Raw genomic sequence first — 11,446 nt, 5'->3', positions numbered from 1 at the left:
TTCTTGTTCTCCGGAGAGAGACTGAGAGTCGAACTTTTCCTTCTCTGGAATTTCGGATTTTCTCCCTTTTCTACTGGACTGCTTGATTGCTGTAACATCAGAGCACATCGGGAGGACTTTCCACCGGGCACAGAGGGCCTGGCCCTGGCCAAGCCCCAGCTCCGAGGAGACCAAAGGGAGGACTCGAACACTTTCCCAGGTTTTTCCTCTACAGCGAAAGATTTTACCATTTAACATTATTTTCCTTTCCCGTGTGTTTGTTAAATAGTTTTATTTTCTTCACTTTCCTTCGAGAAAATTTTTTTTTCCCGAACCTGGTGGGGGGAGGGGTGGTTGTGCCTTCTCTCAGAGTATATATATATTTCTAAATTTGGCCAAGCCGGAACACATGCTCAGCATTTTATTCCCTTTACACCTCTCACGCTTTCCGGGCCCCTTTTTTACCAGCAGCGCTGCCCTGACGGTCCCACGGTGCAGCTCTTTTAGTGATGCGGGGCAGCGACCACTCCTGCAGCAGTATCTTTATTGTACCTCTTTTACCATGCTCAGCATTTCATTCCCTTTACACCTCTCAGCCTTTCCCGGGCTGCTCTTTTTAAGCAGCAGCGCTGCCCCGACGCTCCCGCGGTGCAGCTCTTTTAGTGACACGGGGCAGCGGCCACTCCTGCCGCAGTACCTTTATTGTACCTCTTTTACCATGCTCAGCATTTTATTCCCTTTACACCTCTCACGCTTTCCGGACCCCTTTTTTACCAGCAGCGCTGCCCTGACGGTCCCACGGTGCAGCTCTTTTAGTGATGCGGGGCAGCGGCCACTCCTGCCGCAGTACCTTTACAATATTTCTTAGACCATTGTCAATATTTTATTCCGCTCACGCTTCCCAGCCTTTCCGTGCTGCTCTGTTTAACCAGCAGCGCTGCCCCGACGCTCCCGCGGTGCAGCTCTTTTAGTTACTCGGGGCAGCGGCCACACCTGCTGCTGTACCTTTATTGTACCTCTTTTACCATGCTCAGCATTTCATTCCCTTTACACCTCTCAGCCTGTCCCGGGCTGCTCTTTTTAAGCAGCAGCGCTGCCCCGACGCTCCCGCGGTGCAGCTCTTTTAGTGCCACGGGGCAGCGGCCACACCTCCTGCAGTACCTTTATTGTACCTCTTTTACCATGCTCAGCATTTCATTCCCTTTACAGCTCTCACGCTTTCCGGGCCCCTTTTTTACCAGCAGCGCTGCCCCGACGCTCCCGCGGTGCAGCTCTTTTAGTGATGCGGGGCAGCAGCCACTCCTGCTGCAGTACTTTTAAAGTATTTTCGACCATTTTATTTTATATCCTTCACAGATGCGACCTTTGCCGTGACACCTTTGAAGCAGCACCCCTGCCCCAGGTGCGCCGCGGTGCAGCTCATTTTATCCTGAGGAAGTAGCTACTCCTGCTGCGGTGTTGTTATTATTTCTCAGACCTTTCTCTATATTTTATTTCCCTCACACCTCCAGTCCTTTTCCGTGCCGCAGGTTTACCATCAACACCACCCCAAAGGTGCCGCGGTGCAGCTGTTTTAGTGAACCCACGCAGCGGCCATTCCTGCTGCAGTACCTTTTGAGTATTTCTTAGACCATTGTCAATATTTTATTCCGCTCACACTTCCCAGCCTTTCCGTGCTGCTCTGTTTAACCAGCAGCGCTGCCCCGACGCTCCCGCGGTGCAGCTCTTTTAGTGACACGGGGTAGGGGCCGAGAGCCCTCTAGGTGCGGCTCTACTCTGGCACTTTACCGTTTTCTATTTTATTTCATTGGCACCTCGCGCGTTGCGCCGGGCGGCTCATTCGGGGACATGCGCCGGCTCCCACAGCGCCCCGCCCGCCGCCGCTCCCCGGGGGCCTCCCCGCTGCTCTCGGGAGATCGCACACCGCAGGCGGCCCAAGCCCCGTCTCGCCGACGGCACTCACCACCCGCCGCCGCGTTCTCCCGCTCCCTACCGGCACGAAGCGGCGCTGCCGATGACGGAGCCGATGCGCGGCTGCCACGCCGCTTTCCCCGCGCCTCAGGGCCGGCGCCTTCGGCCGCACAGGGCGGCGTCCCCGCATCCGGGCCAGCCCGCGGAGCTCCTGTCGCCGCCGCCGCCGCCCCCCGACTGAGGAGCCGCGACGCCGGCGCCCCCTTTTATACTCCGCACCCCCTTTTCCCGCCACTGCCGCGGTGGGCTCCCCCCGCCTCAAAACCGCCCAGAAGCGCCCGAGGCGGGATATCCCCCGCGCCGGAATCCCTCCTGTCCTGGAAAAGGTAAGCTAAAGAAAAATAAAAAAGAACTCCGAGCTTTCCACAAATGTCCCAAAAAACGAAGCAGCTGTGAGGGGCTTCGAGCTGTGCCTGGTCCCTCAGAAAACGGCGCTTTCCATTGGCTGCCGGAGTGGCCAGGGCTCCTATTGGCTGCCGGACGCTGCGACGCTTCCGATTGGCTGCTGCGCGATCCGCAGCCCCCGGGCAGCTGCTGCTGGGGGGCTCGCCAGGCGGGCTGCCGCCGGAGCAGGACACACGGCAACGCCAGCCGGCGTCCAGCGGTGCTCGGTGTCTGTCGGCGTTTGCAGTTCAGACAAATTGAATCCAAACTGCCGGCGATTTCCACCACCTGCTATTTCTCCTCTGTTTTCCTGGATGGATTTGACAGCGCTTTCTTTCCCCCCCACAGAGTTGGAAAGCAAAATGCTCAGCTGCCCCTTGGCCATCTCCGCTTCCTTCCACAGCTCCAGCCTTGTCCCTCTTTCTCTCCCCTTTACTTTGCACCAGGTTCTCCCTCCTCCTTTCCCAGGCAGGTCGCAGCAGAGACATTTCACCCACCGGCACCACCTGCTTCCTCTCACTCCGTCCCAGTTTGCCCACTTTGAACTACTGTAGCCGCCTGCCCGCGGAGCCGGACCCGCCGCGCGCCTGGGTAATGGTGGCGTGAATTATCGCAGGGATTATTGGGGTGGGCTGGGCCTGGGCAGGTGCCTGGTGGCAGCAAAACCGCTCTGTCCCTCTCCTCCTAACCCTGGGCAGGGAACAGAACACATCAGGAAAGACTTGAGGATCGGGAAAAGGGCCTAGACAGATCACTCACGGGTCACTGGAGCAAGAGACACGACTGAGGGGAATAAATTGAATTTCTTGTCAAACAAATCAGAGCAAGAGAATGAGAGGTAAAGCTGCAGGGGTTCAAGCCTAGGAACGAGGACTTTTTCCTCGGCAGCTCGCAGCTGCACGAGGGGGATAAAGGATCCCCCGGGGCCCCCGAGCAGCGGCTCTGCCCCTCCTCAATGGGGATGTGTCCAGACCCGCCGGTCCATCCCGGGCTTTGGGGGGCAAGAGCGGAGCAGGCGCTGAGCTGCTCCATGGAGCTTCCAGCCCCTGTTTGATCTGTCGGGGCGTGACACAGTCACTGCTGGGCGTCCGTCGGCGCTCGGTGTCTGTCGGAGTTTGCAATCCTGACAGATAAATTGAGTCCAAACCGGCAGCGCCAGCTCATCTTTACTGTTCTTTTTCAATTTCTTAATGAATTAAGGGAAAACTCTCTTTAGTCACCATTTCAAAGCCTTGAATCAAGGGGAAAACGGAAGTTCCCTCTCAATTTAGACCCGTAATTGATGCATAAGGAGGGTCTCCCCTAAATTTAAACCCAAATAAAAACTGAATCAAGGGGGACTTTTGCTCAATTTAGCCTCCTAAAATGAGGGGAAATGCAGCTTCCTCTTCAATTTTCCTCAAGAAACACCATTTTGGGGGCTTTTGGACACATTTTTCCTCTATGAAGGTCCCTTCAAATGAGGGTCCCCCCTCGATGGAACTCTTATAATGGCACATAAAGAGGTTCTTCTCAAGGGAAGCCCTTTAAAACCACGGACGGTGGTGTTTTGCCCTCAATTTTAACCTTAAGATGATGAAAACGGGGCGGTTTCCCTCAATTCAAATCCATCAAACAGCACCATAAAGGCTTTCTTCTTCCATTTAGATACGAAAATAATGGAAAACGGTGATTCCCTGCCAAGTGAGATACAAAATCATGAAAACGTTGTGTGTTCCTTCAATTGAGACCCTCCAAATAGTAGATGAAGTGGGATCCTCCTAAGTTCAACCATTTAAATCCTTTTTCTTCTCGTACCCCCCCCCCCCTTTTTTGGGGGGGGGGGGGGCGGGGCACTAGGAGCACTTCCTCCGCCTCACTGGTCGCACTTGGGGCTGCTGCACGTTGGAGAGTGGTGGGAAGTTTCCTCCCAGTTCCCTCCCAGTGTTCCCAGTATCTCTTCCAGTGCTCCCACTGGCAGAACACTGGGGGACACTGCATGGTCTGATGATGGGGGGGTGCATTGTCGAGGATCACAGAGGGGCCCGGGGGGTCCCGGGCGTCCTTGGGGGGGTTCCAGGTTCAGCAGTAGGATTTTTCTGACTATGAGTGAGCTGTGTGGCCTTTGGAGGTGTCCCTTCCTCTCCTGCTCACAACAGAGCAGCTCAGAGGTGATTTGGCTCCTGAGCGTTTCAATTTAGGCCCCCAAAGAGAGGAGGAGCTGCTGCCCACATTACACCTTACAGCTCTGCCAAGGGGCATCTAACCCCATGTGTGCTCAGGAGGTGGGGATGCAAACCCCAAATCCCATCTCCACCTCCCTCTGCAGTCCTTTAAGGGGTTCCTCTACTCTGGAAAACCAGTCCCCATAACTACAGTAAACCCAGAGTCTCCTGAGTGAGAAACCACGTACTTGTAATTCCTCTGCAATAGCCTCATCCCACCTCCAGCAGCCCCTGGGAAGCTGCAGGCAAGAACACCTAACCTGGTAAGCAACTCCATTTCTTGGCAGATTTCCAGGGCAATGCAAAAACATTTCAAAGTATTTTTTCAAAACATCTGCTTATTGTCCTTTAATGCAAAATAGTGATTCCATACCAGTCCTAAGAAGAACAGGCCCAGAGAAGACCTTGCTCTCTACAACTCCCCGACAGGAGGGTGTAGCCAGGTGAGGATTGGCTGCTTCTCCCAGGCAACCAGGAACAGGACAAGAGGAAATGGCCTCAAGCTGCACCAGGGTTGGACATCAAGAGGACTTTCTTCCTGGAAAGGGTGGTCAGGCCTTGGCAGGGGCTGCCCAGGGAGGTTTGGAGTCCCCGTTCCTGGAGGTGTCCGAGGAGCACCTGGACATGGCACTCAGTGCTCTGGGCTGGGTGACAAGGTAGGGATTGGGCACACGTTGGACTCGATGACCTTAGAGGGCTTTTCCAACCTCAGTGGTTCTGTGATTCTCATTATTCCAAATACATTTGCAAAAGCTCTCACACCTCTAGTCACACCTTAGCAGGTGTGTAGGCCCAAGCTCATACATTTGAGAGATTTACTGCCTCCAGTGGGATCTACACCGCAATTTCAGGGAGAGGCAAGACTTCAGCCGTTACGAGAGAAAACTTTGCAAAAGCATTCCCTGGAGAGACATCCTGAAGGAAGGTGTCTCCCCCTCTTCTGACCATAGAGGGAGCTGAGTCTCCAGTGTTAATTCTAAAACTTTCAAGCTCCAAGTCTGACTCCCAGAAATTTTATTGGCCCCACTTCCCAGCACAATACTCAGACCTCAAACGTCGAGGAAAAAAGCAGTGCAGATTAAATAATTAATGCTTCTGGGTACTGTTCTCCCTCTAAACTACACACAATCCCAAAGGAACAAAACCCTTAAAGAAGATGGATTGCTCTTGCTAGCACGAGAAGGCGAAATCTGACAGGGATATACTTCATCATTCTGCCAAGGCTTTGTCAAACACCTCAGCTCCTGCACTTCAGGGAATAAGAAGTGGCTTATAAGAAGTGACTTTTATGTCAGTGAGCATGTTATTATGGATTAATCTTGCACTGGAAAACAGTCTTCATACTCTACTGCATCACCCAAAGAGTTTGGAGGCTGCTGCCTAGTGAGCTCCTGAGTTGTATCTTCCTTGTCAATCTTATCAGCCCCTTGTTTGATTGTAAAAACGTAAACAAAATGCAGCAAGCGTTGGCCCAACGGCTCAGGACTTGCATATCTCTTCCAAAGAGAGGGAGAAAAAAGAGCGTTTCTCCCAAATCACAGAGTTTAAAAGTTCATGTTATCTACATAATTTTTTAAAAGAAAAAGAGGAACAGTAAAATATCAGTTACTGTGCCAGTGGTGCTCCACTCTATTTCTGTTCTCTTCTTCCACTTGTAGCATCTCTAAGAATACTTTAAAACCAGCCAACCAACCAAAACAACAACAAAAAGCCAACGTTGAATTGAAGCTGAACAAGAAGCAATCTGGCTGCTGGCTTGTGAGCACTCCACTGCCTGAGTTCCAGTAAGGGAGTTTATCCTCTCCGCAGTTTTGAGCCAGATCCCAAAGTACTGAGCATCAGCTTTTAGCTTTTTATAAAAATTTAACTGTAAGAAAAGCTGCTGGGGAGGGCCATGCTCCAGGCACATCCATGGGATTTCACCTGTGCAGCTCTCTAAGCTGAACTTGTGTCTTTTCCTCTACCTTGCTGGGCTTGGCTCATGCATTTCTTGAGGGGAAGGCCCTGCACTGATCAAAGCATGTACTGACCTCAGATAAACAGCTTCTTTGAGCAATGCTGCAGGTACTCCCCAGCCCCTGTGAGATGCTCTCACCATCAGTCCTTGAGACTCCTTAAGAGACTCCCTGGAATCACCCCCTCGGCCACCTCCCTCCGGCAGCTCTTTGCAACAGGTGCGCCCAGGTGACCCGCTGATCCCCCACCAGCAGCGTCTGCCCCCTCCTCATCCTCACTGGCGACACCTGAGGCCGCTGCACATCAGAAGGTGGAGACTCCCCTGAGGCAAGGGGGGAGGGAATAGGGGGGAGCAGTGTGAGAGGGGGTGGGACCACAAACCCAGGGTTGGAGCCAGAGGCGAGGGGCGGGGCCAAATGGCTTCCTAGGATGTAGATGAGGGAAGAAAGGTTTGTAGAATGGAGAAAGATCCACAGTTTTTTGTATTTTACACACACATACACTCATGATAAAAGTCACATTTTTAATAGTTAAAATGTCAGTTGAAGTTACTGGCTAATTATGGCAGTGAGCTTCATACAGCATCTCACCCTTATGGATTTTTCAGAAGAAGCAGTTTCAGGTTCTTTCATCTCCTCCAAACACTTGGGAAAGCCATTGTCGTGGGGTGACTGTATGATGCTGTATTCTCTATTGTCTGCCCTATGCCAGATATGAATCCTGTGCCTTTCTGTACCTTTAAGGGAGAGGGGGGGAGAGCTGGTGGACTTCCTTCGGCGCTGTGTTCAAAACACAGATAAGCTCCGCTTCTGTAGCAGGGAAGAGAGCTACATTCCTTTTACTTTTTAGCTAGTTTTTTGTCCTGGGACTTTGGCTTCTTAATCTCTTCTGGAACTGTTCAGAACACCAGAACATCAGAACTTCACTGGGAGGCCTTTCCACAGAGGCCCGGAGGGGCCCACGCCAAACCCCAGCTCCGCAGAGGAGAAATCCACACCCTCAAAGGACTTGGAAATCTAGCCGGATTCTCTGCACAGCGAGAGGTTTTATTATTTAGCATTATTCTTTTCCCGTGCATGCATGCATTGTGTTTGTTAAATAAATAGGTTTTTTTCCTTTCACTTTCCTCCGAGGAAAATTCTTTCTGAACCTGGTGGGGGAGGGTGGCTGTAACCTGCTTTCTATCAGAGGACATTTATTTTGGACGTTCCTCCAAATTTGTTTCAAACCGGGACACCCATTTTTAACCAAACTCCTTGGCAATTTTCTCATATAAATAAAAGCAAGCACTGGCAATGACCAACAAGTGAAAAGGAAAGCAGGATACCACAGAGACATGGTGGGATAGCTCCCATGACTAGAGCACTGGAATGGAAGGGTTTAGGCTTTTTAGGAAAGACAGGCTAGAGAGATGAGGAGGGGATGTAGCCCTCTATGGATATGGAACTCTGCCTCAGGAAGTACGAGGAGCCTGCTGAGAGCTTGTGGGTGAAGATTAAGGGGAAGGCAGGGATGGGGATATTAAGGATAACAGGAAGGGCTTCTATAGATATGTTGCAAGCAAGAGAGTAGGGATAATGTGGGCCCTCTTCAGAAGGAAACAGTAGACCTGACTACCCTACACAAAGAGAAGACTGAGGTTCTCAAGGACTTCTGTGCCTCAGTCTTCAATGGCAAGTACTCCAGCCACACCACCCAAGTCGAGAAAGGCAAATGCAGGGACTGGGAGAATTAACACCCTGAGCCCAGTGTAGGAGAGGATCAGATTCAAGACCATCTAAGGAACCTGAATGTGCTCAAGTCCATGGGACCTGATGAGATACATCCCCAGGTCCTGCGGGAGCTGGCAGAAGAAGTTGCCAAGCCATTATCCATCATTTTTTGAAAAATTGTGGCAGTTAGGTAAAGTCCCTGATGACTGGAAAAAGGGAAATATAACCCCCATTTTTAAAAAGGGGAAAGCAGAAGACCTGGGGAACCACTTCTACCCCGAGCAATGGTGACGGTGCTGCACAGCCCCATGGAGCTGCTTCTCCTGTCTGGCTTTACAAGGTCCTCCACTTCCATCACCCTCCTCCTCACGGGTTCCATAGGACAGCTGCTGCCCAGCTCTGGAGATTGATGGACATTTCCCAGACATTTCATGGGCAAAGGAGTGGTGAGGATGTATTGTGATGGTGTGGGACCTGAGCAGGACATACACAACATGTAATAATAAAGGGTGGAGAACTTGCTGAGTTGGGCAGCAAGAGTTTCATTTCTTCCAGTGGGCCCATGGTTTGGATTTGTGCTGAAAAGACTGTTGATAACCCCAGGATGTTTCAATCAGTGCTGAGCATCAAGGCCTTTGCTGCTCCTCACACCACCCTGCCAGCTGGTGTTGCACAAGGAGTTGGGAGGAGACAAACTCTTCAGAAGGGCTCAGCAAAGAAGGAGAAGCAGTGGGGTAGCCCTGTATATGAGGGAATGTTCTGACTGTCTAGGAATTGACAGTGGTGATGAAAGGGTTGAGGGTTTATGGGTAAGAATCAGGGGAAGAGCAGATCTCAAAGTGGGAATCTTCCCAGACACAGAGGGAAGGCTGGTAGGCAGGCTGGTAGGCAGATTGGTAGTTCCCAGGGTCCTTCATTCTATCCTTAAAGCAGGGTGAAATGAAGTTTCCTGGATTGTCCACAGCTTTCCTTCTATGACAAAGTGACCTGCTTGGTGGGAGAGGGAAAGGCTAGGGACAGTGTTTACCTGGGCTTTTGTTAAGCCTTTGACACCGCTCCCCAAAGCATTCTTGTGGAGAAACTGGCTGCTCATGGCTTGGACAGGTCCACTGTTCACTGTAAAAAAGGGTCTGGATGGCCCAGTCCAGAGAGTGGTAGGGGACAGTTTGATTCAGCTGGTACCCAGTCACCAGTGGGGCTCCCCTGCGCAGCACTGAGACCAGTCCTGTTTCTACTGATGACTTGGAGAAGGGGACCCTCAGCCAATTTGTAGAGGACAGCAGGCTGGCTGGGAATGTGTATATGCCAGAGGACAGGAAGCTCTACAGAGGGATCTGGAGAGGCCCAAGGACTGTCCCAGGCAGTTCCTGAAACTCCCTACTCCCCTACCCCTCTCTGACTACTCATGATTATTACACCCTTTTTCTCTTCTGGGTCCAGCACCGCCACCACCACTGAGACTTCAAGCGGATGGAGAAGCACCGGCGGCGCTGAACATAGCGTGTCTGAAAGGCTTCCAGGTGTCTCTGAAGCCGGGCAGTAAGCTGCCCCAGGAACCTTCCAGCAGCAGTGCTGGTGCTGTATTCCAGCTCCATTGAGCTGCTGCTGCTGCTTTCCAATACAATGGGATTCATGATCACCACTAGTCTAGGGAGCAACCTGGCTATTGCCACAGATCTTCTGTGTTGCAGCATCATGGAGCTGTTGCTGCTACATCGTCTTATGTTCTTATGTTTGTCCTTTTCTATCACCTTGTTCATGTCTGGCCTCACCAACTCCACTCCAAGGCACTGGGGAGGCTCTCTGGCCCCCAGCAGCCTTGGCTTCCCCTGCACATCAGCGTGGACCACCCTGGTGCTCCCCCTGCCCCATCGCCATTGGGCCAGCTGTGCCTCCAGCTCCTTGCGGTGCTCCTCAAAGAGTGCCTGGGAGTCCCGAGAGCTTCGGATGAACCTTGGGAAATGCCTCCTGGAGCTCATGGAACTGCGTGGGGCGCTGCCATGGGGCAACTCAGTGTCTGCTGATCTCTGTGCCCTGTCCACGTTGCTCTGCCCCTCCAGCCGGCCTCTCGCTGTGCTTGGATGCTCTGAGTTCTGACGGATCCTCTGCAAGAACCACAGAGGGGTGAGACAAGAGGAGCTCCCCAGGATGCTTCACACTGTCCTGCCACGCATGCCACACCAACCCCAAACCCACATGGCCCAGCCCAGCCCACACAGCAGATCAGAGGCCGCCTACCCACAGACACTTGTCCCGTAGCATGGCAGTGACCAGGATCAGCTGCAGCACCACCATCGTGATTGCCACCAGCTCACCCATGGTGAAGATGTTGAGGAACCCCATGGCACCGTCCCTGGCAGCACAGGCTGGTGAAGATGTTCCCCAGTGACCTTCGGTGTCCCAGTGATGGGAATCCAACCCTGGTGGGGAGGCAGAGGCTGAGGCTGTTGTCTGCCAAGCCACTGCCAGACTGCTGTGCCCAGCAACCACTGTCTGTTCCTGTGGGGCCCCTTTTATAGCCTGGCAGAGTCCCCTGTGTGACATCATGGGGCAGCCAGAACCCTCTTTGTGACAGTGTGGGGCAAGCAGAGCCCCCTGTGTGTCATCCTGGGGCAGTCAGAACTCCCTTTTGGGTACCTGGGAGCCCACAGGAGCCCAAGGGAGAGCCCTTGCTGCCTTGGGCACAATGACCGTCCATTCCACATTGCCCTGCTGAAACCTTCAGGATTCTTTAAGTCAGTCAGGTCGTAACAATTTCATTTGACATCAAGAATCTGTTTCCAGTTGTTGTTGGATCTGTAATTGCTGGGAGTGGGGGGAGGTTAACTACTTCATAAAATAGAATCTCTTTTAAACAGATGATTTGTCTCGATTTCGTGAGCCTCCATGACACAAGGGCAGTGATCATGCCCCTGTGCTGGGCATTGGTGAGGTGAGACCTTGAATCCTGTATTCGGTTTTGGGTCCCACACAACAATAAAGACATTGAGGTGCTGGACTGTATCTAGAGAAGGGCAATGGAGCTGGGGAAGGGTCTTGTGTTTTAACCCCAGCTGGCAATTCAGTAAGGAAAAAAAGTGACAAAGAAACTCATAAGGTGGGATAATTTAATAAATAGAAACAAATTCCAAAAATACTGGATGAGAGAAAAGAAACAGAGAAGAAAATAAAGCAAAGTAAATGTTAACAATTTCTCTGCATCCAACAACCAATTTGCAGTCAGACTTTCATGGAATCACA

Source organism: Coloeus monedula (assembly GCF_965178545.1).
Source record: "Coloeus monedula genome assembly, chromosome: 3".
Lineage (NCBI taxonomy): Eukaryota > Metazoa > Chordata > Aves > Passeriformes > Corvidae > Coloeus > Coloeus monedula.
This window is presented reverse-complemented; position numbering follows the sequence as displayed.